An 18,915-nucleotide genomic window follows, 5' to 3' on the forward strand; every position below is an offset into this window, starting at 1 on the left:
ATGTTCAAGAAATTACAAGGCAGCCAGATATTATGGTGATGGGGGATCATGAATCAAAAGTTAAGGGGGTTCATTTTCCATTATTGAAGGACAGGCTTTTAGGTTTCTAAAGATGCAGAGAGATATCTGGTGGGATTGCCAAGTGATTAGGTGCTTAACTGCCTGAAGCATCCCAATGAAATTCAGCAAGAAGGGGGCATCTAATTCACTTAAACATCCTTAGAAATCTCAACCCTTGCTCCTTATAGAGGCACCTGGGCCCATCAGATTTTCCGATGTGTCAGGAGTCAGCAGTTCCCAGTCTAATGATCAACTGCTTTGCTCCACAAACAAATCCCTTTAGATGCCTGCTTCTGAACATCTCGGGTCTCTTCCACACCTAAATGTCAATGTTAATCTCCTTTGCATACTCAAAACTCCTGCTGCCTGCAAAGAACCCCAGGGCCAACTCAGAGAAACGCAAAATGTTTCATTCCTCCTCTATCCAAATTGCAGAGAAGTACTTTCTCCAGACACTTTTTCTGCCTTTTATGCAGGCTTGAATGTGGGGGGGTGGTGCATCTCTGGTGCCGTGATAAATAAATTGTTAAGTGAATCGAAACTTTGGCATTGAGAGTCGGGGACCCCCTGTGTGGAAATTTGCAAAGACTTTAAGCTCAGGCTGCTGCTTGAAAATGTGTAGATGATTTAATAATACCGAGTCAAACAGGGCAGAATGGCATATTTAGGAAATGCACAACTGCGAAACATCTGGGTGGATAAGTAGGCGGGGAAGATATACACAGCACAAATGCTTTTAATTATCCCATTTCCATATAGAAGCAACAGATTAAAAAGAGCCCATTGCTTTAATATGAGTCGAAACCGCCTCGAATGTACGCCATAAAGTTGTGGGCTCAGGAGGGGGGGCCGCCAGATGTCCCTTTAAGGGGTGGGATTGATTAGCTGGTGGTGAGGAACACTTTTCAGGAATGATTTAGGGCTGAATTTTTAAAAGAAAACACACACACACAAATTTGAGGCGGGCGTAGGGGGGTTGATCTGACTATTCGGGCTGTGACAGGTGAGCTGCGTAATGTATTTCGGTTTCCCAAAGACAAATGGCAGGGTGACGTACAGCCGTGGGAGCAGGGCTTTTGTGTGCACATTTTTGCACGTAGCAGTCAAACTCGATGACATGAGAAACTCCCCTTTGAGCTCTGCGTAGATCCTCCCTGACTGATCCAGGGAACATGCCTGCCCACCAGATCCTGGGTGAGGGACCGCTTACCGGTCCATTTCTAGCTGTGGGAATCTTGCACCTCTTTGGAGGAAATGATCGGGAGCCATCATTATAATGGCCTAACAGCTGAGGCCCTGTCTATACCTACCAGCACTGGCCAAAGAAGCAGGTTTGCAGAAATTTTATTGGTGCCCAGAATGCCCAGAGCCCACACCACTTCCCCATTGAAACTTTCTCCCTAGCAGTCTAAGGCTCTGAAGAGGAGTTTGGGCACTGGATGCAGGCTCTGGGCTGGAGCAAGGAATTCTGGGACAGAAGGAGGGCCAGGATCTGGGACAGAGTTTGGGTGCTGTTACAGGAGGAGTGAGGGGGGGAGGCCCAGGGGTTTGAGTGCAGGTGGGGGTCTGGAGTAGAGTCTCTGGTAGGAGATGTGGGTGCAGATGGGGAGTGGGAGTCAGTGTTCCCTAAGAGCTGTGTGTTTGTACAGCCACTCAGGTGAGATTCTAACGCTGCCCAGCTGATTAGGAGAGCATCCACCACTCGTTTTTTTTTTCTTCTGGTGGTGCACATCCATACATGCCTTGGTGCACACACAAACATTTATTCCACACACGGATGGAATGTATTAGAGAGAACAAGGTCTGGGGTGCAGCTCCAGGAGGGGATATGGGGATGGGAAGGGGAGATGGTGCAGGCTCTGGAGGCAGCAGAGTGCACTCAGGGGTGGGGGAATAAAAGACAAACACCCCCACCATGTGGCAATGGCTTCTAGGGAGGAGGGGGTCTCTGGGTGCTGCTGCCCCTGCACGCTCCCCAGACCCCCCCTGCTACCCCCTGCACAGCAGCCAACCCTGCCTGCTGCCCCTGGTGATTTAAAATGCCCTGGGAGGCCTCGCTGGAGGCACAGCAGGGTCAGAGTAGCTTCCAGCCACTCACTCACCTGGTTGGTGACGTGTGTGTCCCTGCAGCTGGAGGAGAAAATGGACGGGGTCTCTGTGCCCTGGGCCACTCCTTGTTCTATCCCAACCCCCATTAGGGTTTGCCCCTCCCCATAACTATCTCCCCTTCCCTGCTGCACCCCCTGGCCCAATCACCTCTGTCCTACCCCAGCCCCCTCCACAGTGTCTGCCCTCAACATCCAAGCTGCCCCTCACTGCACCTTCACACTGAGGGGTGGGAGATGGGGCTGCGCCTTGCCCTGTGTGCAGCAGGGGCGATGGCTGGGGATGAGGAAGGCTCTACAATACACTCACCCAAGAAGCCCTCTCAGGCAGCAGCTAATCGGTTACAAGGTCCCTCTTGCTCCACAGGAAGCCCCCTTGTTGTGGCCCTGGGGGAAGGGGCTGGGAGAGGGGAGCTGCCAGTGATATCAAGCCCTTCTCCCCACTTCTGGTAGGTACAGCCGGCAGGGCCCACCTGCTGTGAGCCTGCTGTCTCCTCCATTGCAGGTCCTTTGCTTCTCTGCAGGAATCTGTGTCTCCAACCATTGCTGGAACAGAGCCCCCACCTCTGAATATTCAGGTGCTTGAGCATCTCAGGTCCATATAACCGGCCACCTATGGCACTATCAAGTTTCTTCAGCTATGCAAATAGCAGCTGAAGCCAATTATCTGACAGTGGCATCTTGCGTGTGTTGAAGTCGACAGGGGCTCTTCTCCCACCGACGTCAGTGGAGTACCAGCACTGATGGAGCAAGCTTGGAGATTGCTTTATCGTGACTACATTAGACACGATAAATCAATGGCTGGTGGATCAAGCGCTGCCATGTCAATCTACCGTATTATGGAGAAAAGGCCTGACCAATGGGTATGGTAGACCCTCTATCACCTGGAGTTTTTAGATCAAAATGGTGGGGGCTTTCTAAAAGATACATGCTACCTGAGCAGAAAGCTATGATTAGTACTGAGTAGGGTTTTCCACCAAAATGTCTAAAAAGAGGCAGTTTTGATTAAACTTTCTCATGTTCTGATTGGAGTTTAAGTTCAAAATCAAAGGGAATGTGCTGCCCTGAATAGATAACTGCTCCATGACTCGGAGAAGCAGCTAAGATACAGGAGAGCCATGTTCAAAGCTTTGCTAAGAATCAGAGAGAGCACAAATTGAACCTGAATTGACTTGAACTAGATTCATTACCGTAATTACCAGACACTTGGCTCTCTAGAGTGGGATTATTTTTTCTTTCCTGTTTTCCATGCAAATATTCAAAAGATCTTGGGTTTGTTCCCAGGCAGATTTGGACATTTTTAAAAATCTCGAATGCCGTCTTGGGATGGAAAAATCATTTTGCACCCAGCTTTAGTTACGGGTTCAATGCAACATTCTCTGAGAATAAAATCTGTGAGTGAAATTCCAGCCCCATTAAATTCAACTGAAAAACTCCCACTGACTTAAATAAGGCCATAATTTCACCCTATGACTGTCAGTAGTGGCTGGGCAAAAATGCCAGCCAATTATACTTACAGATTCGGTGTGGCTCTGAACATGTCCAGGGAAGTGCTGAAATCAGCAGCATTTAGCATCAGTAACAACATTCAGCACCAATGAGGTGGTGCCCAGCACCTCACAGGATTGGGCCCATGTCAGATTTGCCATCTTGCAAGGCCTTGATACACACCAGATCACTGTGGTGCTGCTGCTGTCAACGGGGCAAAACAACTTCAAAATGAGGTCCTAAGGTAGGAAGCTAGGATGATGTTTCCTAAGAATGGCCGTTACTGGGTCAGACCAAAGGTCCATCTAGCCCAGCTTCCCATCTGCCAGCAGTGGTCAGTGCCAGGTGCCCCAGAGGAGGGGGACGGAAGACAATGATCAAGAAACTTGTCTCCTGCCATCCATCTCCAGCCTCTGAAAAACAGAGGCCAGGGACACCATTCCTAGAGGCAGAAGACATCAGTTCCTTAGCTGGAATTAGAAGCCAGGAATGGAGCTTTTTGGTTTGTTGGCAATTTTAATGCCTCAAAAGTTGGATCAAAAATAAAACTGTTTGAAGTTGTAGGTGAAATGAAAAGACCTCACCCCACCCCTTTTCCCCAAAAAGAATCTGGTCAAAGGAAAAGTTCAATTTTGATTTTGCCTTTTTAAAAAAAAAACATTTTTGCATTTTTGTGGTCAGCGAAACTAATGGAGATTTTGAATCAAAGCTGTTTCAAACCCCATATGTAAATGTTTCCTTTGAAACAGGCTGAAATGCCTCAAATTTGGGAAAGTTGCCCCTGCCTCCCCCCCACCCCCCCCAAGAAATGACCCATCTGGCTTGGCAAAACCAACATAAATGTGGGGAATGATTCAGTGTTGTCGAATCTTCATTTTTTCACTTGGAGAAATCATTTGCTGTGGATCTAATCAAGAAGCCCCAACCAGGGTCATCCCTACGAGTGCCTGTGCCCTATGCTGCCCAGTATGACCCTTTGTGGAGAGAGTGGCCTCTCTCTCCACAGTACAAGTTCTTCAGGTGCAGAAGCTGTGAGCGCCAGGGTTTGCCAGCCATGCTGAGAGCCACCATGGGCCCCCGGGCAAGGTGGAAGGAGAGCCCAGTTCTGTGCCCTGGAATGGGTGGAGCCAAGAGTGGAAGGGGAGTGGCCTAGGGCATTTGGTCCTCAGTGCTGCCCAGACCATGGTGTTGGTTCTCCCCTCAGCTACCTCACAGCTGCATGCAGTGGTGAAGTGGCAATTCAAAGGGGCCCAGAGTGCCAGCTGCTGCCACAGCCAAGTGTAGCAGTGGCTGGAGCTCCGGGCTTCTTCGAAATGCTAGGCCTGGGGGCAACTGCCCCCTTTAACCCTCCATCAGTGGGCCTGAGGGTTGCCAACTGTCCAGGCTGGGCCAAATTTGCTGCAATGGTGTCCAGTCCATCTGGCCCAGGAGAGTTGGAAGCCCTAGAGTAGGGCAGGGAGGGAGGATAAGAGCCTCAGAGCAGCAGGCAGGAGGCACAGATGGCAGCAGGTTGGAGGAGCAAAGTGTGGCTGAGCTGCTGGCTGGAGAGAAACAATGCTTTGAAGGGGACACCACCATTGCTCTCCAGCCACCAGCATGGCCACCTCGTGGTCTTCTAGAGTCCTCCAGCCTGCATGCCGCTCACCACTGCCTGGCTAGCAGGGCCTGGGTGCAGCCCAAGCAGGGTGCAACTAAAGAATAGGGATGGGAACTGACACACACACAGAATAGGGCACTGATAAATTTGAGGCATACACCATGGTGCCTTACATAGCTGCATATGCATAAGGACAGCCATGGCTCCATCCTGTTTCCAGGCCTAAACAGAGACTGGAGGCCCAGAGTCTTGTCAGTCCCACCTCCTTTCAACCAACTGTTCCCACTCTTCCCTCCAACATCACTCCTGAGGACCATGTGTAGAGAGTTTGAACTTGGGAACTCTGGAGCCAGACGCCAAACTTCTAGCTGAATTGTAGCTAAGCCACTATGCAGATTGTGGCCACCAGAGGGAGACAGAGAGCCACACTGTGATAGCCTTGGGTTGCAAGAGGTTTACCACTTGCTTTCAAATGCGCTTGGCTCCCTGCCCATCTGAGATTCCCTTCCCTTCCTATCCTCCAGCTTTGACAAACTCCCTTTTCTGTCCCAGCCACCCTGCTTCTGAGGGGCCTTAGCCTTTGGTGCCAGGCCAGCAGTCTCTGATTAAAGCCCAGGGTAGCCAATGATGCCCAATGCATGTGTAACGCCAACAGGCAGAATCAAACCTGGGACCTCTGGAGCTTAGAACATGAGCCTCTAATGCATGAGATAAAAGCCAGCTGGCTACTAGGGAAGGCTGTGGAACAGACTCATTATTCTCTCTGTAAGGGGCCTCAGGGCCACCAGATGGGACAGTACGTCACACCTATAAAGTGTACGTGAGTTACACTTGAGTAGACACAGACTTCATACCTTTATCACTTCATGGACAGTGATACTAAAATACCTACAAGGGGGATTCTGAGGCTAACTTCCTTCACGGTTGCCAAGTGCTCTGAGCGCCAGACCTTTAACGATATGTATGTGGAAGGTGGTCTGATGATCTCAAGGCAGGTTGAAATTTTTTCAGCAGGGTATTTTCCCAGTGGCCAATGCAGCTTTGAGGAAATTGTGACATTGAAGACTCATGTGTGTGTTATGATGAAATTATCGATAATGTCAGAAAGTTTCAATTCAGTACGATAAAGTCATTGCAAGTTGATGCTCTTGTTTCAACTTTTATATGATATTAAATAATAATTTGAATCATATATTTCATACATTGTATTTCCTATTGTGTCTGATATATGTTATATTCTGGATATTTTACATTATACTAACAGCTGTCACATGGGCACAATTCATTAATTCACATGTATAAAAAATGGCTGAGAACTTAAAAATTCAGCAGTTGCAGACTGAGAAACACAGTGATAGTTCCATCTGGGGATATTCTGAACAAATGTAGCTCTGAACTGTTACATTGATTCAACAGCTACTCTAGGCATTAGAATGTCACATGGAGTTGACGATCCTGGAATTTTATTATAGAGATTTTATTGTTTTGCCATTATTGAAATGAAATGGTTCAATGGTCTGGAATCAAACATTTTCAGAATTTTCATTCCATGAGAAATTTTGGCATGTTAGCTCCTTATTCCAGTTTGAATGAAAACCAAATTCAACGTTTGGGAATTTCCCGCAGAACTGAAATTTCTTTTCCAGATCAGCTTTAGCCTGAGGGTCTGGTCACTAGATTACCAGGCAGAAAAGCTGCATTCAGCTCCCAGCTCTAGCAGAAACTCTTGTGTTGGCAGCTTTGTGCATTTTATTATGAGTTTCACAATAGCTGATATTTTTCTTAAAGCCACAGCTCTTGGAGTTATTACCTGAGAATTTCAGCTTCCACATAAAAAAATCTATCTCTGTTCCTTATGGCTACGTCTACACGTGAAGCCTACATCGAAGTAGCCTATTTCGATGTGGCGACATCGAAATAGGCTATTTCGATGAATAACGTCTACACGTCCTCCAGGGCTGGCAACGTCGATGTTCAACATCGACGTTGCGCAGCACCACATCGAAATAGGCGCAGCGAGGGAACGTCTACATGCCACAGTAGCACACATCGAAATAAGGGTGCCAGGCACAGCTGCAGACAGGGTCACAGGGCGGACTCAACAGCCAGCCGCTCCCTTAAAGGGCCCCTCCCAGACACACTTGCACTAAACAGCACAAGATACACAGAGCCGACAACGAGTTGCAGACCCTGTGCATGCAGCATGAATCCCCCACTGCAGCAGCAGCAGCCAGAAGCCCTGGGCTAAGGGCTGCTGCACACGATGACCATAGAGCCCCGCAGGGGCTGGAGAGACAGCGTCGCTCAACCCCCCAGCTGATGGCTGCCATGGAGGACCCCACAATTTCGACGTTGCGGGATGCGGATCGTCTACACGGTCCCTACTTCGATGTTGAACGTCAAAGTAGGGCGCTATTCTGATCCCCTCATGAGGTTAGCGACTTCGACGTCTCGCCGCCTAACGTCGAAGTTAACTTCGAAATAGCGCCCGACGCGTGTAGCCGCGACGGGCGCTATTTCGATGTTAGTGCCGCTACTTCGAAGTCGCGTGCACGTGTAGACACAGCTTATATGTGCAGAGATAAGCTTGAAAACAGGACCCTGTTACCTGGTCAAGGCCCCTCCTGTATTATTTTTAAATGAAATGCCATGAATTATAATCCAGTCTCATGATTGTTTGGAGCCTGACCTGTTGGTAGCGAGTGGTGGTAATGCAGACTTGCTGTGTGATATTGGCCAGTCGTGTCACTGCTTTGTGACTCAGTTTTCCAAAGGAGGATAATAGTTTTTTATGGCTTTCTCATGAGGATGAAGTCATGAAAGTGAATGGAATTCCCGTGTGTGAATGAGGCCCGGGCATCCTTATCTCTTTCAAAATGTAAGCCCAAGTGTTTGTCTCGAATGCCCAAATGTTCATCCAAAGCCAAGTTGGCGTGGCATTCTTGTTTGCAGTAGTCAATGTTTCAGAGTGGGGTCGTGTGGTTAGTTACACAGCCTACAGTCAGGGAATTGTAGACAGGTCCCACCCACATGTGATTTATGTGTCTAATGTACACAGCATTCACTGCAAGTGGCAAATACTCTCTGCAAACTCTTTACCCATGATAAAAGGACTACAGCTTTGATCTTGATTGTGCCAGTGCAGCTCAGATAAGGCCCATTGGCTACAATCCTCTCAGATCCTGGGACCACTTTGGCTGCTGCTGTAAGATAGAGCAGCCCCAGAGGCTGCTCTAACTGATGCTTGGGTTGCCACCACCCCTGTGGGACCATCCAGAAACCAGACGAGCTGGAGTGAGGTGTGCTCTGTGGCCACACCTCCTTCAGCCCCTGCACCATGGAGCCTCTGTGACACTGAGGTCTCTTGGTAATTCACAGCTCTGTGTTTGTCACTCTTGTCAGACCTGACACACTCAGTGCACCTTGCACACTGTTCTCATGATGTTTGCCCAAAAGGTGGCTGTTCTACACTATATTGTTGGAAAAGGGAAAACTCCATGACCATTAATATGCCTGTGTGATGTATGCAGCCATTTTTGGTGCTGGTACATGCCCGTACTGCTTACTAGCACCTCCACTAAAATAAATCAGTGTTCCCCCAGGCAGGGATTCCATGGCTGGGGCTGCTGGTGGGGATCCTTGTCCTAGCCAGCTCTCAGCCACAGGGCTGCAGGGTTCCCCTGCCCCTGGCCAGGGTTCCCAGGCTGGAGCTGCTGGCGGGGCTCAGTACCTCAAACCGGCTCCCAGCCAGGGGATTGCAGGGTCTCCTTGCCCCCAGAGGGAGGTGAGTACTGGCACCTCTTTTTTTTTTTTTTTTTTACAAAAAAGGGACTGGATGTAGGTGCTGTGAACCTCCAAAGAATGATATAAATGCTGAAAACACATGACTAAAATGTGTCTGTGTGAAGCAGTCATACACTGGGAAGCTGATAAACTGTGTTTTCCAGACAAAGGAAACAGGCTGACATCTCAGGCAAGGGGCAGCCAAGGAGAGTCCCCTGATTCCTTTGTGATGGGCAACCGGGTTGCAAGGGAGCAGCCAACAGGATGGCTACACAAGACAGAAGGAAAGATGTACCAGACATTACCCTTTCTGCAGCAGATAGCATGGAATCTGCCCCAGCACGCATGCTGTTTGCACCACTGGAAGAAGGGGATTGCACCTGGGGATACACTGCAGAATACATTTCAAGGCTGTGTTGCGCAGTGCAGAAAGGGGAAGAATTCCTAGGCTATCCCTTACTTCTGCAACCAAAAAACCCCAATGCATTGTGCTCTCTGGTTGGATCCTGGCAAAGGGACAGACAGCTATGAAGAAAGACTATGGTGAAGAAAGGTGAAACAAAAATTCTGAATTTGCTGTGCTTCAGCCTGAGAAGCGTGTTGTCACTTTGTTTGTGAACCACTCCAACCCCTGTTTCTTCTACTTGTCACTTAAACCTGTGTGCCTCTGTTAATAAACTTGTTTTTATATTTAGTATAAACTCACTGCTGCAATTGAAGGGAAAGTGTTAATAGTTTCTGTGTGCTGTCTCTTTAAAGGAGCTGAGGACTTAAAGCGTGTGTCTACACTTGCATTTCTCTTTCGAAAGAGGTATGCAAATGAAATAAATAAAGGGAAGAAGGATTCTTTCAAAGATGGGTTTACTTTCGAAAGAGCAGCGTCTACACTGGCTTTCTTCTTTTGAAAGAAGCTCTTTTGAAATTAGAATATGCAAATGAGGTGCAAAATATGCAAATTTATACTTCTTTTGCATTTTCGATTTACCTTATTTGTATACCTCTTTCGAAAGAGGAAAGCAAGTGTAGCCACACCCCAAGAGTCTGTATATAGGCATATTAGTGGCATCCTGGCTTCTACCATGCAGTCACTCTTTGCTGGGGGATCTCTATAATCCTTCCAGCCCTGACTTCTGTGTCTTTCTACAGAACACAGCCACATCCTCCTCACCTCCAATGCTGTAGCACTCAGAAAACTTTAAAGTGCCACAGTTTCCACATAGGAGGATGAAGCTGCTTTTGCCAGTAAATTACATTACAGACATTAAGCCAGCATAGCACCCTAGTGTAGACAAGGCGCACACTGACAGGAGTTCTGCCAGTGTAGAAACACTCCACCCCCAAATGACGTTAGCCTCTGCTGGCACAGCTCTGTCTCCAGTGTGGTTTTCATCGGCACAGCTAAGTGGGCTGGGTGAGGGTTTTCACATCTCTTGCCAACAATGCTCGGTCAGCATAACTTCATTGCACCAACCAGCTCCCTCTGGGCCACAGAAGTGACATAAAGGAGTTTATTCCCACCACAGGTCTGCTGATCATATACAAAATGGCTTTTAATCCACACAGCACACATATAAAATACAGGTGGTGTGGGTGGGCGTGGCTGTCCCTCCCCATCTGTCTCAAGGAGAGGCCACACCCCCTCACCATGGATGCATTACCCCCATTTTACTGACCCACAATCCTGAACACAAGCAGGCATTGGAGTCTGAAAATTGTTTTCTAAACAAAAAAAATATTACCGCATGTGTCAAATGCCAAATAAAATGGAGAATCCTGGGATCTGCTGTGTGTGTGTGGGGGGGAAGTTAATTGATTTCTTGTGAAAGATCACCATGTTCTAGCAATAAAGTTATCCCAGTGAGGACTGTATATTGGGAATCATTTCCTGCCCCCGCTCTCCACCCCCAGTATTCTGAGACCAACACGGCTAAACCACCACCGCAAACAACTTTTAAATGATTTGTTAGTTATGTCTGCCCACTTTCAAAACCCTGTTGCTCCTGCCAAAAATAGTGCAAAGAGACAAAATGAGAATAAAGCCCAAGGAATGCCACTGACATTAATAGTTAGCCCTGATTTACATTGGTATAAAATGGGAATTAGTTCTACTGGCTGTGGTGGAGTGACTGCTGATTTACACAGGTGTAAGTGGGATCAGAATCAGTGTTAGTTTTTGATTTACACTGGTGTAAATTATATGGGAAGTAGCAATGGAGGCGATCCTGATTTATGCTGGTGTGAAATCAGAACCAGCTGCACAGATGCCACTTGGGTTACTCCTGTTTTCCATGGGGAAATTACTCTAGATTTACTCCAGAATCAGGCCCAAGGTCTACAGCCTAGTTACTCCTGATTTACGCCAAGGCAAATGAAGGGACAATGTTTGTCTGCATTTTTCTACAGCCCTAAGAGTGTAAAATTTTCAAACCAAATTTTGGCAAGGCATTAATTTATCCCTCTCTATATTTTATGCCTCTGTTAATTAGATAATTAATCTTTATGGGTTTCTTTTATTTTTTTTATTGCTTGCCTCCCACCCTATACCATATTTTGCCTATTCCCATCTCTGCGCCTGCATTCCAGCTGCTATGCAACATTTTTTCTAATAGAGTGTTTAAAAAGGCAATGTAGCTCTGCCAAAAAAAAAAAAAATCTCCTTGGAAAAAAAATTCTCTTCTGTTACTGGCTAAAATAAAGCTAGATTATAATAATAATAATAAAAGAAAATACCACAGTATGAGAGACAATAAAGATGTCATCTTTTACAATGAAGAACGTCTCTTTTCTCCCCCCAGCTACCTTGTTTGCATGAGATGTTCCCATTCCCTTGTCATGGAAAAAGAAAGAAAGAAAGAAAGAAAGAAAGAAAGATTAAAGGAAAAACCCTCTTGCTTTTTAGCACAAGATGAAGTCATTATGATTCCCCATAGCCCTTGCTGCTCCTCATTAGTAACCCCTGTTTATAATGTGGTATTGGGGAAGTGCATTTGAATACATTAGAGATATTTGTGTGGTTAATCCCAGGCGTGACTCAATGCTGTTTACCCTGCACTGGAGGGATTAGAAACCTGTTTGAATTGGAAAGGCAGGGAGCTGTTGGTTGCACCTGCCTTCCCTGGGCCTGGCAGGGAATGGAAGGAGTGCTGAGCCAGCAGGGCAGAGTGATAGAAATGTGTCTCCAATCTGTCTCTTTCTATTGATCCCCTCCTCACAATCCGCTGAAGCAAGGACCTTTCGCTGTCCCTGCCCGCCCCCACCAACACATTTAGACCAAATGAGAACACAAGCCAACTCGCCCAGGGGTCTCTCAAGCACAGGGCACTTCGGGCCTGATTCTCATCTCCCTTGGGCTGGTGTAAAGCACAAGTCATTTCACAGAGGCTGGTGGCGATCAGACAGCTAGGCACAGAAGGCTGGCAGCTAAGTTGCTGGGTTTAGGAGAGCTCTGCTCGATTCCTGCCTCAGCTTCGGAGGTCACGCGTGACTGCAGAACATACACTCAACTTCTCCAGGGTGTAAGACAGAGGGTACAGTGACAAGAACAATGCAAGAACCTACGCAGAATAGATTAGCTGAACCGTCCATGTGAGAGCCAAGTACTCATTCACCATTCTGTGCTGAGCTCTACACACCACGGCAGTGGTTCCCAACCTTTTCAGTCACCCGGCACCCTTCAATGAGACAAAAAAATTCCACAGCACACCCACTTTTTTCAGCTGAATCGATTGCTCATAAATGTCACATTTACTATGGTTACAGTCCTGCGAGAAAGGTTTGCAGCACAGTAGGGCATACAACAAGCTAAACAAAAAGCAAATGCATTAATGTTTCAAATCTGCCACAGAATACACTGTCTTAGACAGCGAGCACTGGCACATTTTTAAAATCTGCTCAAGGGCACACTAGGGATATTGAGTAAACAGGTAACTACTGGAAGCAGGCTCCCCTCCCTGTCAGCCCATTGCAGCCAGAATGCAGCATTTAACCCACATCCCAGCTCCAACAGACTTCTGCTCTACCCCTTGCGACAGGAGGCAGTGGGGACAGACTCCCCACCAGCTACTTTGGGCCCAGGGGCAGTGCCACTCAGCACAAATGGAGTCCTGGAAGGTTGGCCTTTCCCTCGTGGTGGCTCTGCAAAGAGCTACCACACGGGGGGTGGTGGCAGGGGGTTGGGAATTGACAAACCCACACCAGCTGGGACTCAGGCAGCCTTGCTGCTTGAGCCCTGGCTGGGACAGGGTCATCAATTGCCCACCCCACCTCCCATGGCTCTGCAAAGAGCCACAGTGAGGGGAAAATGACAAAATTCAACAGCACACGTGGACACTTCTCACAACACACCATTCTCATTGGTTACTGATCCCTGCCTTTTGGGAAGAGTGCTCTTATGGTCCAGCCATGGAGCAAAAGTTCAGAACACCTAATTTCAACTCCGGCACCAGATCTGCTCCTTTATGTGACTTTGGACAGGAGACGTGATCTGCCTGGTTTCTTAGTCAGACCCTCCATAGATAATTCTTTGCCTCGTGAGAGTGTTGTGCTGGTAAAACCCATGAATGAGCCTGAGATGCTCGCATGTTATGGCAGTCAGGGCAAAGTAAACACCACCATAGCTTCTTCGTGGGAGAGAACCATCTCAACGCTTCTGGGAAGAAGAGGATATGAATGGACAGAGGGGCAGGGGGCAAAAGGACCCTCAGGTGGCCAGCAGGCAGTTGTATTCCAAGGCCTGCAGCAGCAGGGGCCTGGCCCACAAGTTTATAATGAAATGACATGAGGATCCAGAGGTGCCAACGTTCTAGTGTGCTGGGAGGTGGTCAATCCCACTTCTCCACCCCAGGCCCTGCCCCTGCTCCTCCCTTTGCCCCAGGGCCCCAAACTCTGGGCTCTTCCCGCCCCGATCCAGCTGACCTCTGCTTGCCCGTGCTCTGCCTCTTCCTGCCGTGGTCTGAACCCTCCCTCAAGCATGCCTTGCTCTTTTCCTTCCCCCGCCCCTCCCTGAGCGTCCTGTACACTGCTCAATAGCTGATCATCAGCACATGGGAGGATCTGGGGGGAAAGGGGTGCTGGGGGGTGCTGATCTGCAGGGCTGCCAGCAGGTGGGAGGTGCTGCAGGAAAGAGAGGGACTTTTTTCATGTGCGCTCCAGCCCAGAGCACCCACACAGTCAGTGCTTATGAAGGGTCTATCTGAGGTCTTGTCAATATTTAAAATTAGGCTGAAGTGAAAAAATCAACTCCCCTGAGCAGCACGGCTATGGTGACCTAACCTGCTGGTGTAGACATGGCTGGGTCAATTGAAAAATCCAAATGTGATAGGGAAAGCCCGTCCCTTGGTGTAGCCTGCAGCTACAGTGGGCATAGCTACAGCACCACAACTACACTGTTGTTATCTCTGTAGTGTAGACATGCCCCCAGGTACTTTATCAGACCACCCCGCCACCATTCTTGTAACATCTATGCACATCACATCATTAGTATGTTTATTTTTACACACACACACACACACACGCACGGAGTGAAGTTAGGAGATACTATTGGCCCCATTGTAGAGAAGCAATTAAGTGATTTGCCCAAGGTCAGCGAGGAAGTCTTTGGCAGAGCTCAAAACTGAGCTCGTTTCTCACTTTTATTCCATAGCCACCATGGCAATCCATTTTCTCAATGCAGCCATGTTCTTAACAGCACCAGAGCGAGCTGATCCCAGCAAGCAACATTACTTTTAACCCTCAGGACACACTTCTGTAAAATAGGGATTTATTACTCTCCCTTCACCCCTTGAACTGACAGGAAATGGATGCAGAAAGACATGAAGAGACTTGCCCAAGCCGTACAAGAAATGAGGCTGAGATAGGAACGGAACCTGGCTGTCCAACATTCCAATTTCGCAGCCTACACCTTCTTTTCCAGAGCCTGCAGGGCTCACAACTTTACATTTCCCATTCACCATCCGATGGGACTAAACTGTGATACAGCCCAGTTCTTCCTGCTTTATTTGTGTTGAATAGGGCCCATCTCACAAGTTGTCCCACTGACACAAGGACTTTTCACAGAATAAACCAGGGGTGAGCAAACTTTTTACACTGGGTCCCACTTTTCATCCCTCTAATCAGCAGGCCCCCCCACTCCCCTGCAACCTAGCTAATGTAATAAAAAACAATGGAAAATTCAGTTATATTCAGCCTAAAAAAATTTTGCGTGTGACAGAAAATAAGTGTGTAGAACGTAAAAAATTTATTAATTGGGATATAAATGTGAATAGACAGACATAAAACCAGTAACATATTTCAATATCTTTGATGAGTCTGAGACCCAGCAGCTGTTCATGCTGCTCCGCCCCTTATGAAATTTCAAACCCCCCAAGAAGGCCCACGCCCCAATTTCTGCATCCCTGGAGTAAACTACTACTCAGATTAACTAAAGGGGGCAGAAATGGAGCCCTATCTTTCGGCAACTGAGAGAATCTCATTATAGTGGTATAAATCCAGCATAAACCCGCTGAGTTCAATGCAGTTACCTCAAATTTCACTGAGAGCAAAGTTGGGTTCTTTATAACACTGAAATGACTTAAGATTCTATGATGGGATGTCTGACTGCAGTGGAGAATTGGAAAATGTCATTTACAGGTTTCTTTCCCTGTTCATAAGAGGCATGGAATAATAGAACTGATCTGAATGGGAACTCGTCTCAGATGTTTTGGTATAAAAACAAGGTGTCACAAAGATGGGTTCACATGCGTCCCCGATGGAAGTCACTGAGGCCTCTATGGGAAGACAGCCTCATAATCACACACTCCATTCACACACATCCATATACTCACTCGCCCTCACACAGAGAAAATTCCTTCTACTATTACTTACCCTGCCACTAAAAGTTCAGATTTATTTTACACATCCCTACGCTAGATTATGCACACACTAGAACACACCTACACACAGAGACTAGAAAATACTAACACACAAACACTAGAATAGACTTACAATGGCACAGACATTACAATGGCACAGACATTTCAATGGACATGCAGGCCCCGATTCAGCAAAAAACTTAAACTCATGTGTAACTTTAAATGCATCAATGGGTTTATTCACATGCTTCAAAATAGGTATATGCTTAAATTGCTTGGTGAGTTGGAGCTTTGTGAACTTGATAAAAAAACGAAAACTCAAGGGGAAATTTAGACAATGTGTTTTAATTGTAATAGATAATTGAAACATTTCCAATACTGCTTGGAAAGCCCCTCCCCCCAAACCATACACATTGAAACTTCTAAAAGCAAATTAAAAAAATCAATCAGTTTCAAGATAAGACTATTGCTGTGCCGTGCAGTATCTAATAATCACCTAAAACAGGATGACAAGGACAGGTTATTTAATTATCCTGAGATCACCAAAGAAGTTTTCTTTCTTCTAAGAATTCTCTTTCAGTAGTTCAATTATCTATCTATCTATCTGTCTATCTATTGAATTATAGAATCACAGAGTCCTAGGGCTGAAAAAGACCTCAGGAGGTCATCAAGTCCAGCCCTCTGCCCAAAATCTATCTGTCCCTAAACACACCCATCTATCTCTATATACATATATAATCCTTCTGGTTTAATTGGCTTCCATAGAATTACACCAGAGATAAATTTGAGCTAGTATGTTTTATAATGAGTAGATAGATAGATAGATAGATAGCAGGCTCCTATGCACTACTGTAATACAAATAATAATGCATAATAGAAATATACATAAGAATTTCTCTTTTAATCCTATATGAGTATTTATGGCAATAGAGACTGACAATATTCCAATTAATGACTCATGTGCATGTACATGCCCATTCACACATACGTGGCCATATATTCTTACACACACTGATTTAAATTTCTTAGTCTCTTTGTTTTGAAAATGGAGGTGTCTGCACCTGTGCTTTCTGTTTAAACTAAAAATAATCAGATGCAGGTGTTTACATTTCTGCATGGTGCAGAGAAAAGAAAGTCTGGCTTGATTTATAGGAAGCATCTTCAGCCATAAATCTCAGTGCAGTGTATATTTTTAAATGAGCGCTCGTGTGGTGGTTCTTGTTAACTTTGCCTTTTTTCTTCCTTCCATCCTTCCTTTCTTTTTATTTGAAACAATAAAATGTAATTAGAGTGTGAAAGGTGTGCAAGGTTCTTGCCTGGGAATTTGGAAGGGGATTGTGTCTGTCAGCACACAGAAATAAAGGACTGTATCCTCTGCTGGTGCAAACTGATGTTGTTCCATCGACGGCAATGGCTCTACGGCTGATTTCCACCAGCTGGTATTTTGTCCTCCTTGACTCCAGTGGAGCTGTCCCCCATTTACACCAGCTGGGGATTTGTTTCCAATGGAGCTTCATTGATTTACACCAGCTGGGGAGCTGGCCCCATGGTCTGTTGAGAATCTGGTCCCCAATTGAGATTTATGACAGAAAAATTTGCACCTCTGCAAAAAAGTATCTCTGGGGTTCACAAGCTATTTGGCCTACGTCACGGGGCAATTTTAGGCGCTGGTGTGTATTCCAAGTCTGATATTTATTGAAAGATCCAAAGGGAGAAAAGTGCCAGACATTTTACAATTCCACAATCAGCCTCAGAGAGTTAAAGGTAAGTTTTGCTCTTGTTTCTACTGATGTCAACGCAGTGCAGTCAATCAGGATTACTTTGCATTTACACTAGTGCATGGGACAGTAAAATCAATCCCTACACAGCAGGAAATTGAACCTGACTCAGTACATACAAGGTTTGATCCTCGATGCCCTTTTACACTTGCATTCTTTTTTTTCCTGTCACATTCTTTCCAGCTCTTTGTGGTTGTCTCCTTCTCTGGGGGTGCTTGTCTTTCCCTCCTTCTTTTTACATCTTCCACCACCCTGTTGAAGTCAGTAACACTGCCAGGAGGTTGGCCAGAATTGTGGTCTATTGTTCTCACACCATCCTGCATGGATGCAAAGCAGGAATCTGACTTCTATGCGGGACCCCTCTGTCTCCGGCCTGCCGATTTGTTAAAATTCTCATTCCCTTTGGCAAATGAACAAAGCTGGAGAAGAGACTTGTTCTGGGGCGTGCAATGGATGATAATGCTTTATCCTCAGCTCGGTGACCGAGGATTGCATGAACCGTGGCGGAGCTGCAGGAGGCCACATCAGTGAACGAGGCTGACATCAATTTTTTCACTTCAGCAACGGCAAAGGCAGCTTGGCTTATACGTAGGGGTATGGATTAGCCTCTCTGTGGGCCCTGATCCTGCTGGAAAAAGCTTCTGTTCCCTTCTATGTCAATTCCTCAGTTCGAGTGGTGGATCAGCAAAGATGTATGCAGGGGAAAAGGAGAAATTTGATGGGTGGGGTGTGAGAAAGCTGGAAAAGTGGGAGTGTCTGAGGAGCGGAGATGGAAAGAAAGAAAGGAGAGGAGAGAAGAGATGAGTTGGAGAGAGACTGATGAAGAGAAAGGATGAGACCAATAAGAAGAGAAATAGAGACAAAGAGAACACAGAAAAGGATGAAAGAGACAAAGACAAAGCGAGATATGCAGAGAGAGGAGGACAAAGGAAAAGAAAAATGAGATGGAGGGACAAAGATGGAATAAATAAAAAGAGAGACAGACACAGAGGATAGAAAGAATGAAAAAGACAGACAGAAAGACAACAATTTGGGAAAGAAAGAGAGCAGATTCATGCTTTGTGATCATTTCCATGCTGTGGGGTGAGGCTTTGTCTTTAACCATCCTGTGACAATGAAGAATCTTTTTTTTTCTTTCTTTCTTCCTTTCTTTTTTTCTTTCTTTCTTTTTTTCTTTCTTTCCAAATAATTGAGTCATCTGGATTCCTATGATTTACCATTTCCAATGATAAATAGTCGTTACAGGAGCTAGCTAG

This window comes from Carettochelys insculpta, chromosome 29 (genome assembly GCF_033958435.1).
Source record: "Carettochelys insculpta isolate YL-2023 chromosome 29, ASM3395843v1, whole genome shotgun sequence".
NCBI classification, from domain to species: Eukaryota; Metazoa; Chordata; order Testudines; family Carettochelyidae; genus Carettochelys; species Carettochelys insculpta.